Source organism: Macrotis lagotis, chromosome 8 (genome assembly GCF_037893015.1).
Source record: "Macrotis lagotis isolate mMagLag1 chromosome 8, bilby.v1.9.chrom.fasta, whole genome shotgun sequence".
In the NCBI taxonomy this organism is placed as follows: Eukaryota; Metazoa; Chordata; class Mammalia; order Peramelemorphia; family Peramelidae; genus Macrotis; species Macrotis lagotis.
Genome location: NC_133665.1, coordinates 26283865 through 26295971, shown reverse-complemented (window position 1 = coordinate 26295971; position 12107 = coordinate 26283865).

The window sequence follows — 12107 nt, the reverse complement described above, 5'->3', positions numbered from 1 at the left end:
GCATTTTGAAAGTATTCTTCGCATCACTACAAGCTCTATCAAACAGTTCATATTTTTTGACTAAAAAGTAAATGTTTTTATTATACTCATTATTTATATACTTTAATAAATTTTCTTATATTTAATTTCATTATTATATTTTATTATTATACTCTGGTAACATGGGTTACATTGTAGTCATAAATAAATGTTAAATGCTCTATGTAAACTTTGACAAGTTTTCATTGAGTGATACAGCTCAGAAGAGCTAAAAAGTTAGAAACACATGACTCTAGTGGATTAGGAAACTAGTATAATTAAAATAAAGTGGGGCTAAGGAAGGTCTGGAGGGGAAGTTCAGAAGTTCAATCTGAGACATATTTAGTTTAATAGTGTCACATCCAGGGGGTAGCTAGGTGGCACAGTGCATAGAGCACCGGCCCTGGAGTCAGGAGTACTTGAGTTCAAATCCGGCCTCAGACACTTAATAAGTATCTAGCTGTGTTGCCTTGAGCAAGTCACTTAACCCCATTGCCTTGCAAAAACTAAAAAAAAAAGTCACATCCAGGTAGGAGTATTGAGCAGGCAGTTGGACATTTGGCAGAGATGGAAATGTGAGTGAATGTTCCTAACTTCCTCAGGAATTATAATTCCCCTTGTTCTGGAAATTAGAGGTAGCATTCCCCAGACCTTGTACTTTTCAGGATCTTCTGTCCTTTTTGGGGTAGAAGAGGGCTTTTTCTGATAACCCAATGAATAGATCATGGATAGGCACCATTCCTGCTGGGGTTTAACAGCTTATTATTGCTATGTCAATTTGTTTGAGTGGGGACAGTAACAAAGGAGTTTCCAGTCTGCGAAAAGCCCAGTCAGCTGAGGTCAATATTGGGGTGTGCAGGTCAGAACAGACAAGGAGAGAAGAGGAAGTGAACAGGTAAGGTAGCCAACAGACAGAACAGGGTTTCCTTTCCCTCATCCAAAATAAGGCCAGGTTGGAGCAGAAATTGAAATGGAAGAGATCATGAATCAAGTATGGCTGGTAGACACAACAGAGATTGGTAGTGAGAGTTAGGAAGATAAAACAAGAGGCAGGCCAGACCAGAAAAGCAACATGAATGAGCAAGTTGCTACAATACCATACTCTCAGTGAGGGGTTTTAAAGGTCTACCACAGATAGCATCGTCCTACCAGGAGTAGGTTGGCTCAGAATAAAGAGTTACCTTTCAAATCAGAGGCAGAGGGTTATGGTATAGGCTTCAGGCAAATGAAGTCCTCTATAACCAGTTCATAGTTGCCTGATGCCCTAAGGGAGTCTTATAATTGAATTAGTAGTAAACTGACAAAAGGAAAATAGGGAACCAGGATTCTGGTTCTTCCCCAGATATCTGAGGCAAGTTCCCTGAGGAAGCTCAAAACTTCTCACAGTTTTGGGGGTGGTAGGAAGGGAGATGAATGGACTTAGTTGTTTATAATATGTACGTGTTTACACAGTGAATCAATAGTAGATTCAGGAATAAGTCAAAGTTTTAGTTTCCTACATCTCTAATTCTAACCTTTGCAAGATGGACCTGTTAAGAAGCTTTACTTCAGGTATTCAATAACAAGTACATATATATATATATATATATATATATATATATATATATATATATATATATATATATAAAATTCTTTAAGATTTAGAAAGCACTTTCCCTATAGGAACACATTGAAATAAGTATATGTAGCGCTCTGAAAATTGAAGTTCTGAGACTGACTTGCAGTATCTGAGGTGGAAATCTACCTCAGTTCTTTTGACTCCCAGTCTAGCGCTACTTTCACTATGATCAACTCTGTTTGGTGGGATTCATGTTTTTTGTTGTCTTTTCAGTTTTATCTGACTATTCGTGACTATTCATTTGGGGTTTTCTTGATGGAGAAACTGGAATCGTTTATTATTTCCTTCTCTAACTCATTTTACAGATGAGGAAATGAGGTAAACAGGGTTAAATGACTTTCTCAGGGTCACACAGCTAGAATGCATCTGAGGCCAGATTTGAATTCAGAATCTGAGTCTTCCTGACCTCAGACCTGACACTCTTTTCCTATTACATCTCTGGTGTGAGGACTTGTCAAGTCCTTTTCAGGGCTGTGCATCAACTTATGGTGTCTACTTTTAACCAACTCTCACCTGTGACTCCAAGAAATTGTAGCATGTACAATGATTATGGCTCAGGAAAATTTTCTCAGTAGTTGGGTTAAACCAAGATGAAGGTAACTTATAGACCTCAAAGTCATCTGAGAGCTATGGGGATGTCTCAGCCAATTATGTGAAAACTTCCCCAGTCAGAATAAGTGGATTAGAACATTTTATTTCAATGGCTATAAAGGAAACTGAAGCAGTTACTTCCTAGGCTCTTAGATCTTGAGCAGACATTGAAGATATGAAGGTCATCCAGTGCATCCCAGGTCATCACCCTGACTTTTGTCACATGGGACTTTGATGATTCTGGAAGACTCTGGAAGACAGAGTAAGACTGATGACTTTGTACAACTCTACTTAAATCCAATTCATGCATCAGTCAAGATCACCCCATGATGTTATTAGTCCTCTTCAAAACTGAAGGTCAGAATATGGCAGCAGAACAGCCTTTCCTAGAAGCTCTCTCCAAAATGTCTCAAGAACTTAAAATTATGACTAACTAAATTTTCAAAAGCACAGAAAGATCCTGTGAGGCAATTCTATAGCCCAAGGTAACCTGGAAAATCATGAGAAGACTATGTTCTATATGGTTGGAGGGGGCGACAGCATTTCTGAGCAAAGGAGCTCCAACCTTCTGGAACAGCCCACCAGGCACCTGGGAGCACTGGCTCCTGGCAGCAGAAGCAGTTTCTTGACCTGCCAACCCAGGAAGCACCAAGCACAACTTGGAAGATCAACAGGGAAATCTCTTCAAGAATGAGCCTAAAGCCCAGGCCATCCTGGTCCCCCTCAGCACACCATGGCCCTCAGTGCAGTCCAGATCCCAGGAAATGGAAGCAGGCCAATAGAGCTGCCCAGCAGGGAGCTGCCCAGCAGCTGTTTCCAGAGCACTCAGCCCATAGAAGGTAAGGGAATGGGGGAAACTGTTGAGGTCTCTCCTCTGTCCCTGGGACAGGACTCTGGGGATTTGCCCATATTCAGACCCTGGTCACAGTCTGGGTCCTCCTCACAGCTCTCGGGGAGGGAGAATGGTGTGCTTGTGGTCATCCACAGACCAGAGCACAGGCAGGAGAGCAGACAGAGCTTCCCATAAGACCTTGAAGGAACTGTGGTCCTTGTGGGGATACCCTCAATAATATTCAAAAGCTCATGAAGCACCCCAAAACTAGGGCACAGGCTGGGGAAATGAGCAAACAGAAAAAGGGACCTCCCATGGAGGATTAACATACATACTCAGAAGATGAAAAAGTCCAAACTTCTGCATCTAAAGACTCCAAGAAATATAGAAATTGGGCTCAAACTATGACAGAGCTCCAAAAAGACATTGAAAATCAAGTAAGGGAGGTAGAGGAAAAATTGGGAAGAGAAATGAGAGAGATGTAGGAAAAACACGAAAAGCAAATCAACAGCTTAGTCAAGGAGATCCACAAAAATGCTGAAGAAAATAACATGTTAAAAACCAGTTTTAGTCAAATGGATAAAACAATCCAAAAAGTTATTGAGGAGAATACATCTTAAAAAGCAATACTGGCTAGATAGGAAGGAGATAAGAAAGCCCTCTGAGGAAAACAAATTCTTCAAATGTAGAATTGAGTTAAAGGAAGCTGATGACTTTGCAAGGAATGAAGACACAATAAAACAATATCAAAAGAATGAAAAACTAGAAGAAAATGTTAAATATCTCATTGAAAAAAAAACAACTAATCTGGCAAACAGATCCAAAAGAGACAATTTAAAAATTATTGGGCTGCCTGAAAGTCATAATCAGGAAAAGAGCCTTGACTTCATTTTTAAGGAATTTCTACAGGAAAATTGTCCTGATATCCTAGAAGCAGAGGACAAAATAGAAATTGAGAGAATCCACTGATCTCCTCCCGAAAGAGATACCCCCAAAATAACCCCTAGGAATATTATAGCCAAGTTCCAGAACTCCCAAATCAAAGAGAAAAATATTACAAGCAACCAAAAGAAAAAATTCAAAAATTGTGGAACTACAGTCAGGATCACAGGACTTAGCAGCATCACATTCAGGGTTTGTAGGGCTTGGAATATAATATTCCAGAAGACAAAAGAGTTGGAATACAACTGAGAATCAACTACTCAGAAAATCTGAACATTCTCTTCCAGGGGAAAAGATGGACTTTCAATGAAACAGGGGAATTTCAAATGTTCTTGATGAAATGACCAGAGCTGAACAGAAAGTTTGGTCTTCAAGAACAGGATTCAGGTGAAGCATAGAGATGGTAGACGAGAAGGATAAATTATGAGGGATTTAATGATAATGAACTGTGTGTGTTCCTGCATGGGAAGATAATACTCATATGAACCTTCTCATTTATTAGAGCAATGTATGTAGACAAGGCACAGGAGAGAGCTGAATTTAAATGTATAATATATTGTAAAAATGGAGTCAATGGGTGAAAGGGAAATGTAATGGGAAAAAGGGAAAAGAGAGGTAGAATAGGCTAAGATATTTCATGTAAAAGAGTCAAGAAAAAGCTTTTGCTATGGTATGGAATGGGGGAAGGTGAGGGGGAGTAAGCGAGCCTTCATTCTCATTGGAGATGACTCAGAGAGGAAACAACATATATATTCAATAGGGTATAGACATCTAGAAGAAAAAGGAGAGAAAGGGGATGGGGGAGGAGTGATGTAGGTGATAGAGGAAAAGGTAGATCATGGGAGAGGATAGATATAACACATTTTCTTTTTTTACTTTTTCATAAGGTGGTAGGATTGGGTGGCCTGACTGGGACCGAGGGACTGGGTGGTTGCTGGGTCTCTGGAGTGGGAGGTAGGCTTGGGGCCTCTTGGCCCCTGGGCCAGTGCTCTTTCTACTACACTACTCAGCTGCCCCACAGCACATTTTTGAAGAGGGCCAGAGTAAAAGGATAAAGAAAATATAATAGATGGTAGTGGGGAGGAATGGATGGAGGGAATTACAATATGCAACAGCAACTGTGGAAAAATATGGAAGTAACTTCTCTAATGAACTTATGATAAAGAATGCAATCTACTCCAGAGACAGAGCTTATTGTATCAGAATACAGACTGAAGCACATTTTTTCTCTTTCTTTCACTTTATTTTTCATGAGGATTTTTATTTTGTGGGGAGAGGGGAATTATGTTTACTCTTACAGCAAGAATATTTTAGTAATGTTTAAAAAATTAAAAACAATTAAAAATTAAACCAAAAAACTGAAGGTCAGACAACAAGAACAACAGCTCTAATGATTTAATCAGTATATCATCTTCTAGAAATGCAAACCATCAGACAAGTCTTTTATGACTTTTGTATCTCCATTCTTAGAACAATGCAAACTCTATATAAATAGAATGAGCCATTGGTTAAGGGAGGTCATGCATAGTTCTTGTAATCCCTTTGAACCCTTCAGACAATATAATACTTCCTCTTTTGAACAAACTTACTTACTATGTAAAGGCCATACTATGTGTAGCATGGAAGAAAGAATAGAGACCAGATCTGTGATTTCAGTGGAACAGAGAGCTGCCAGGTGAAGAAACTTTCTATACAAATATGGTTCAGCACCTTTTTTTTAGAGTTAGAGATGTGCAAGGGCAGTGACTTTTCCTGCTTAATGCAGAACCCAAGCTAATTAGCCTTATACTTTAATCTTACTGAGTGATGCTTCAGTAGGATTTCAAATCATGATGGGAATTTAAAAGGAGATGAAAGGAAGTTTCTCACCCCAAGTCAAATGGCATCTTTGGGTCAGGGGTAGCATCTCAGGAAGAAGCAGAAGAGTTCACAAAGGCAATCTAAGCATGAGGTCCTGTCTGGCTGTCTGCCTGGTGGTTCCTTGCCTCCTTTCTTCAGGCCTCTGCTAAAATCTAACTTCCTGAAAAGAAGCTTTTCTTAATTTTACTATCTTCCCTCTGAGACAACTTCCAATTTAATCTGTCTACATCTTGATTGCAAATAGTTGTTTCTATATTTGGTTTCCACCATTCACCTGGGAGCTCACTGAGAGCAGGGACTGTTATTTTTCCCTTTCTTTGTGTCCCAGGGCTTAGCATAGTGACCAGACATGGAAGGAGTTTAATAAATGCTAATAAATAAATGGCTAGATATGAACTAGAATGCACGAAAGAGTGGAATGTGCTGGATGAAAGCTTAAGGAGGAAGAGGAGAAGGAAGAGTGGAGGAGGAGGAGGAGGAGGAGGAGGAGGAGGAGGAGGAGGAGGAGAAAGAGGAGGAAAGACCAGCTTCTTGCCCAGCAACTTCTAGCTTACAACTTGAAGAATCAACAGACCATGTGAGAAAGGAGAAATGGAAGGAGAGAGGATGACAGGATTGCCACTCCAGGAGTGGGAGTTATCCACCCTTTCTGGATTCTATATGTATGTATCCTCTCCCATGTGTTCCTAGGTCATGAATATTTCCATTTATACTTTGCCTCTTACACCAGTGGTGTACAGGGTGGGGAGGGGGAATTTTATTTGTAATTTATTTTGCTCTGTTGTTTAAAAAATGAATGTAGAGGGAGCAGTAAGGCAGCACAGTGGATAGAGCACCAGCCCTAGAGTCAGGAGGAACTGAGTTCAGATCTGACCTCAGACACTTTAATAATTACCTGTGTGACTTTGGTCAAGTCAATTAACCCCATTGCCTTAAATAAATAAAAAAAATTTAAAAAGAATGAATGTATATTCTGACTGATCTAGCAAAAGGGAAATCCATGGGGGGGGGGGGGCTGTAAAACTATGATTTGGAGTTGAAACCAACTCAAAACAGACTTTAAACTCAGAATCACTGTCAAGGTTGGTTCAGATTTGAGGAGGCAGACCTGGGAAGAAGGAAAAACTGTAACAACATGATAAAAATTGTCTGAAACAATAGTGTATTTTGGCACCTCCAAAACAGAGCACCCAAATCATCTTCAGGAAAAGGTACTCACAAAGAACTATATCCTGCTAAATGAATTCCACTAAGAGAAGTTAGTCTTTATTTCATTGGTGGAACAATGTTATCTAGCAAGGAATTCCTTGATTCTTTGTTGGTATATGCTACTGAAATAATACAGTAGTGGCAGGGGACCTGATATGGACACCTAGAAGGAAAATAAAAAACCTCAAGAGACACATATTTGATTTTATCCTCTCTGAAGAAGCAACATTGCAGGGCTAGGGTTGGGAGGAGGATGAGATGAATAGTCTGGTGATATGGAGAGTGTCTAGAAAGTCTATGGTCACCTTATTTAGAGTTAAAAGGGACCATAGAGACCACTGAGTTCACCCTTCTCATTCGAAAATGAAGAAACTGAGGTCTGGAGAATTTAAGTGAAGGGCAGGTCACCTATTCAAACCCATATCTTTCTTTCTTTCTTTCTTTCTTTCTTTCTTTCTTTCTTTCTTTCTTTCTTCCTTCCTTCCTTCCTTCCTTCCTTCCTTCCTTCCTTCCTTCCTTCCTTCCTTTCTTTTTTTTAAGGTTTTTGCAAGGCAAATGGGGTTAAGTGGCTTGCCCAAGGCCACACAGTTAAGTAATTATTAAGTATCTGAGTCCAGATTTGAACTCAGGTATTCATGACTCCAGGGTCCATGCTCTATCCACTGTACCACCTAGCTGCCCCTAACGCCACCCCATATCTTTCGATTTCAAATTCAGCACACTAATCTTCAGTAGAAATGCAGCTGCTATGAGATCTCTGCTCAGAGGAGCCTCAACTTTTTTAGCCATAGCCTCGGGATGCATTCTCTCTCTCTCTCTCTCTCTCTCTCTCTCTCTCTCTCTCGCCCAATCTCCTACCTAAACAGTGAGTAAACAACAGCAGAAACTCTCAGGCAGAGATTTGTCTATATTTTTAACTTCTTTGCTTCTGCCTAGGCTGTCACTCCCTATTGCAAATGTACTATTTGACTTGGGGTAAGAAAATTCATTTCAACCAGTTTCATTATGCTCCTCATTGTAAATCAAACTAGAAATTTCACTTTAACAAGACCATAAAGGAATGCATGTGGTGACCAAGAGCCTTGCCTCTGTTTTACCACAGAAATATCATCACTGTCAAATAGATAGAGATGTGTAAGGGACAATAATCAGACAATTCCCTGATCAATCCAATGAAGTTATAGGACACAAGCATTCATGGATACTGTGAGCATAACCACTAATATTTGGCTAAAAGGGCAGGTTTATGACCTGATTTGTTTCCAAAGTCCAAGACAAATTGCCTCCAAGATAAATTGGTGAGCTAGGTCTATAAGACAGAGAGACTCTTGTTATAGGAACTGCTTCTCTATGTCCAACTATAAAACAGAATGACAGATTATTCTCAGCCCTTTTGTTTTTAAGGAAAATTTTCTTGTTCAGAGAAGAGATTATAGCATAGAAGACCCAAGTTAAGGAAGGAGCTCTTCTCCTACTGAATCTTGAATAATGGTCTTGGGCAGAAGAAGCACATACTAATTTATGTGTGCTCACTCATAACTTTCTGAGTCAGTACTTATCAGAGGCCAGAGACCAGAGCTTCCCTGACTCAAGAAATGGCAACAGCAAAGGCAAAGATTAGAGGAGGCACAAAGGAAAAGCAGACAAATACTTGCTCACTCAGTCTAAGGATGGAGCTAATGGAAAATGTTTCTGAACTTCACCTTCCTTTGTAATGGAGGGAGGCAGCACAGTGGATAGAGCACCAGCCCTAGAGTCAGGAGGAACTGAGTTCAGATCTGACCTCAGACACTTTAAAAAACATTTTATTTGTGTTTTCAACTACAATTAAAGGTAGCTTTTACCAATCATTATTTCCCCCCAAGGCTTTGAATTTTACAATTCTCCCTCCCTCCCTTCCCTTCCCCCTCCCCCGAGGGAAAACAATCTGATATAAGATCTGCATTTATAGCAATGTTAAACAATAGATCTATATGGATTATGTTATTAGAAAAGAATAAAATACAAATGGAAGAAAAAAATTAGAGAGAAAAAAATGACATAATATATAAGACAACTTTTAAAAATTGAAGACAATAAGCTCTGGCCCTCATTTAAACTCCACAGTTTCTTCTCTGGGTATGGATGGTAATTTCCATCATAAGTCTCTTGAGATTGTCTTTGATTATTATACTGGTGAAATGAACAAGTCTATCATATTGTTGTTAGAGTGTATAATGTTCTTCTGGTTCTGTCCATTTCACTCATCATCAATTCATGCAAGTCATTCCAGACTTTTTTTGAAATTCTGTCCCTCGTGATTTCTTATAGAACAATAGGGTTCCATCACATACATAAACCACAATTTGTTTAGTCATTCCCAAATTGATGGGCATTCCCTCAATTTCCAATTCTTTGCCACTACAAAAAGAGCTATTAGGAATATTTTTGTACATTGGGATTTTTATCCTTTTTTTCATGAAGAGAAAATAAATTTCTTTGGCAGTAGAAGATTCACAAATATCTGTTGACTTAAGGATTGTAGCCTAAAGAGAGAGGAGAGGAGAGGGGAGGAGAGGAGAGGAGAAGAGATGGACAGTGAAATTCCAAAACTGAACTTTCTATTCTTCTTTTTTTGGGTTTTTACAAGGCAAATGGAGTTAAAGTGGCTTGCCCAAGGCCACACAACTAGGTAATTACTAAATGTCTGAGACCGGATTTGAACCCAGGTATTCCTGACTCCAGGGCCAGTGCTTTAATCCACTGCACCACCTAGCTGCCCCAGAACTGAACTTTCTAACAAAAAGGGGGCTATTTCTTGGGCCTTATCAGAGCCCTTGAGAATTGCCTCAAGAGTAGCTACAAGTTTGAGAGGCTTGAAATTTGACCCAGTAACCAAAGAAAAGGAACTTCCTATACAATGTGATCCCAGAATCTAATATTCTAGCTAAGAATAGCATACTTCGTGTGTACCATCAGCCTTGAAATTTACTTAAAAGTAGCTCTATAGGTCCTATCATCTCTCAAAATGATGTTGAAATGAAGTCAGAAAATTAGCACTATCTTAAATTAGTAAGACAGAAAGAAAAGGATCTTTCCCATGACTCATGTAGCTGGAGAAACAAAAAAAGATTAAAGCTATGACTGGGTAGGCAGGAGATAAAAAACCTTGCCATTCCTATGAATGATTTGGACAGTGCAGGTCCAAACCAAGGGGAACCAAACTTGGAAATAGGGGGAAGGGGAGGGATGGTAGAAGTGAGGCCTATGTCTAAATGTCTGAGAGGGACTGTGTAAGAATTAGAATGTTGTATTGTGTCACCACTGGCAACCCTGAGCTTAATTCCTTTCAGGTGGAATTACTCTTAATGTTTTATTTGTTTTTGAGTGTGATTAAAGGCCCTTATGAGCTTTCTATATATGTTTATGTGATCCTATGGGTTCTTTGCATCTTCTTTATTTTCTGTGGGGTAAAATAAGACTGGCTTATACTTAATATATACAATTTGAGGATTCTCTTGTCCTCCCTTCCCCTGTCCCTTTTATAGACACCTGAGGAAATAGACTCTATTTGGATATTTTCAAAAAGATTTTCAAGATCTAGGGAGGAAATCAACAAACTAAAAAGAGATTATGCCCTGTTTGACTCAGCCAGTTAGAGAAGCTATGGTTTGTGTGAATCCCAAGGCCTAAGTCCATGAGTTATATAGATCTTTCAAGATCTTTCATTCTCTCTCTCTCTCTCCCTTCCTCATCCTCTCCTCTCTCTCTCTCTCTCTCTCTCTCTCTCTCTCTCTCTCTCTCTCTCTCTCATTCTCTCTCTGCCTCCTTGTTCAGTATTGTTTCTATTGCAATCTATAACCATTAATCCAGGGGAAAAATGTTTTCCTAGCACAGAAAGAACTGCTAGGTCCTATCATGTCAGTAGGATGTTGAAATGAAGTCAGAAGGTTAGCACTATATTAAATTAGTTTTCATCACATACACACAAAAACACAATTTTCAAGGACTACAGTATTTTGAGGAATTTTTAAGGTGTTATGATCACTTATTTTCATCATTTTTAGCAATAACTACTTAAATATAGTTAATTAATTTAGAAAAATATTATATACTTCATTGAACTCCAAGTGCCCAGTGAACCAGTTCATAATAATTCCCATCTCTGGTATCTCAAGCTCTGTTTGTTCTTCGCTATAGAAGCAATAAGAAGGGAAATCCAGCACATTGATGAATAAGGCCACTCTATCCTTGTGTTTATCTTTTCTGTAAATGGACTCTGCCAAACATTAAAAAGAAGTCATACACTAATGCAGTGTTGGTGGAGCTGTGAACTCATCCAACCTTTCAGGAGAGCAGCTTGGAATTATGCCCAAAGGGCAACAAAAATGTGCATACCCTTTGATCCAGCAATGGATCTATACCCTGAAGAGATTATGAAAAAGGGTAAAAACATCACTTGTACAAAAATATCATAGCAAAGAATTGGAAATCAAGTGAATGTCCTTCAATTGGGGAATAACTTAACAAACTGTGATATATATATATATATATATATATATATATATATATATATATATATATATATTTCATGGAACACTATTGTTAGAAACCAGGAGGAATGGGAATTCAGGGAAGCATGGAAGGATTTGCATGATTTGATGCTGCGCGAGATGAGCAAAACCAGAAAAATATTGTATACACTAACAGCAACATGGGGGTGATGATCAACCTTGATGGACTTGTTCATTCCATCAGTGCAACAATCAGGGACAATTTGAGGCTATCTACAATGGAGAATACCATTTGTATTTAGAGAAATTTGTGAAGTTTGAGCAAAGACCAAAGACTATTACCTTCAATTTAGGGGAAAAAAGCCATTATTTTATTATGTAATTTTGCTATCTCTTATACTTTATTTTTCTTCCTTAAGGATATGATTTCTTTCTCATCACATTCAATTTAGATCAATGTATACCATGAAAACAATGTAAAGACTAAGAGACTGCCTTCTGTGGGGGGAGAAAGAATAGAGGAAAAATTGTAAAACTCAAAATA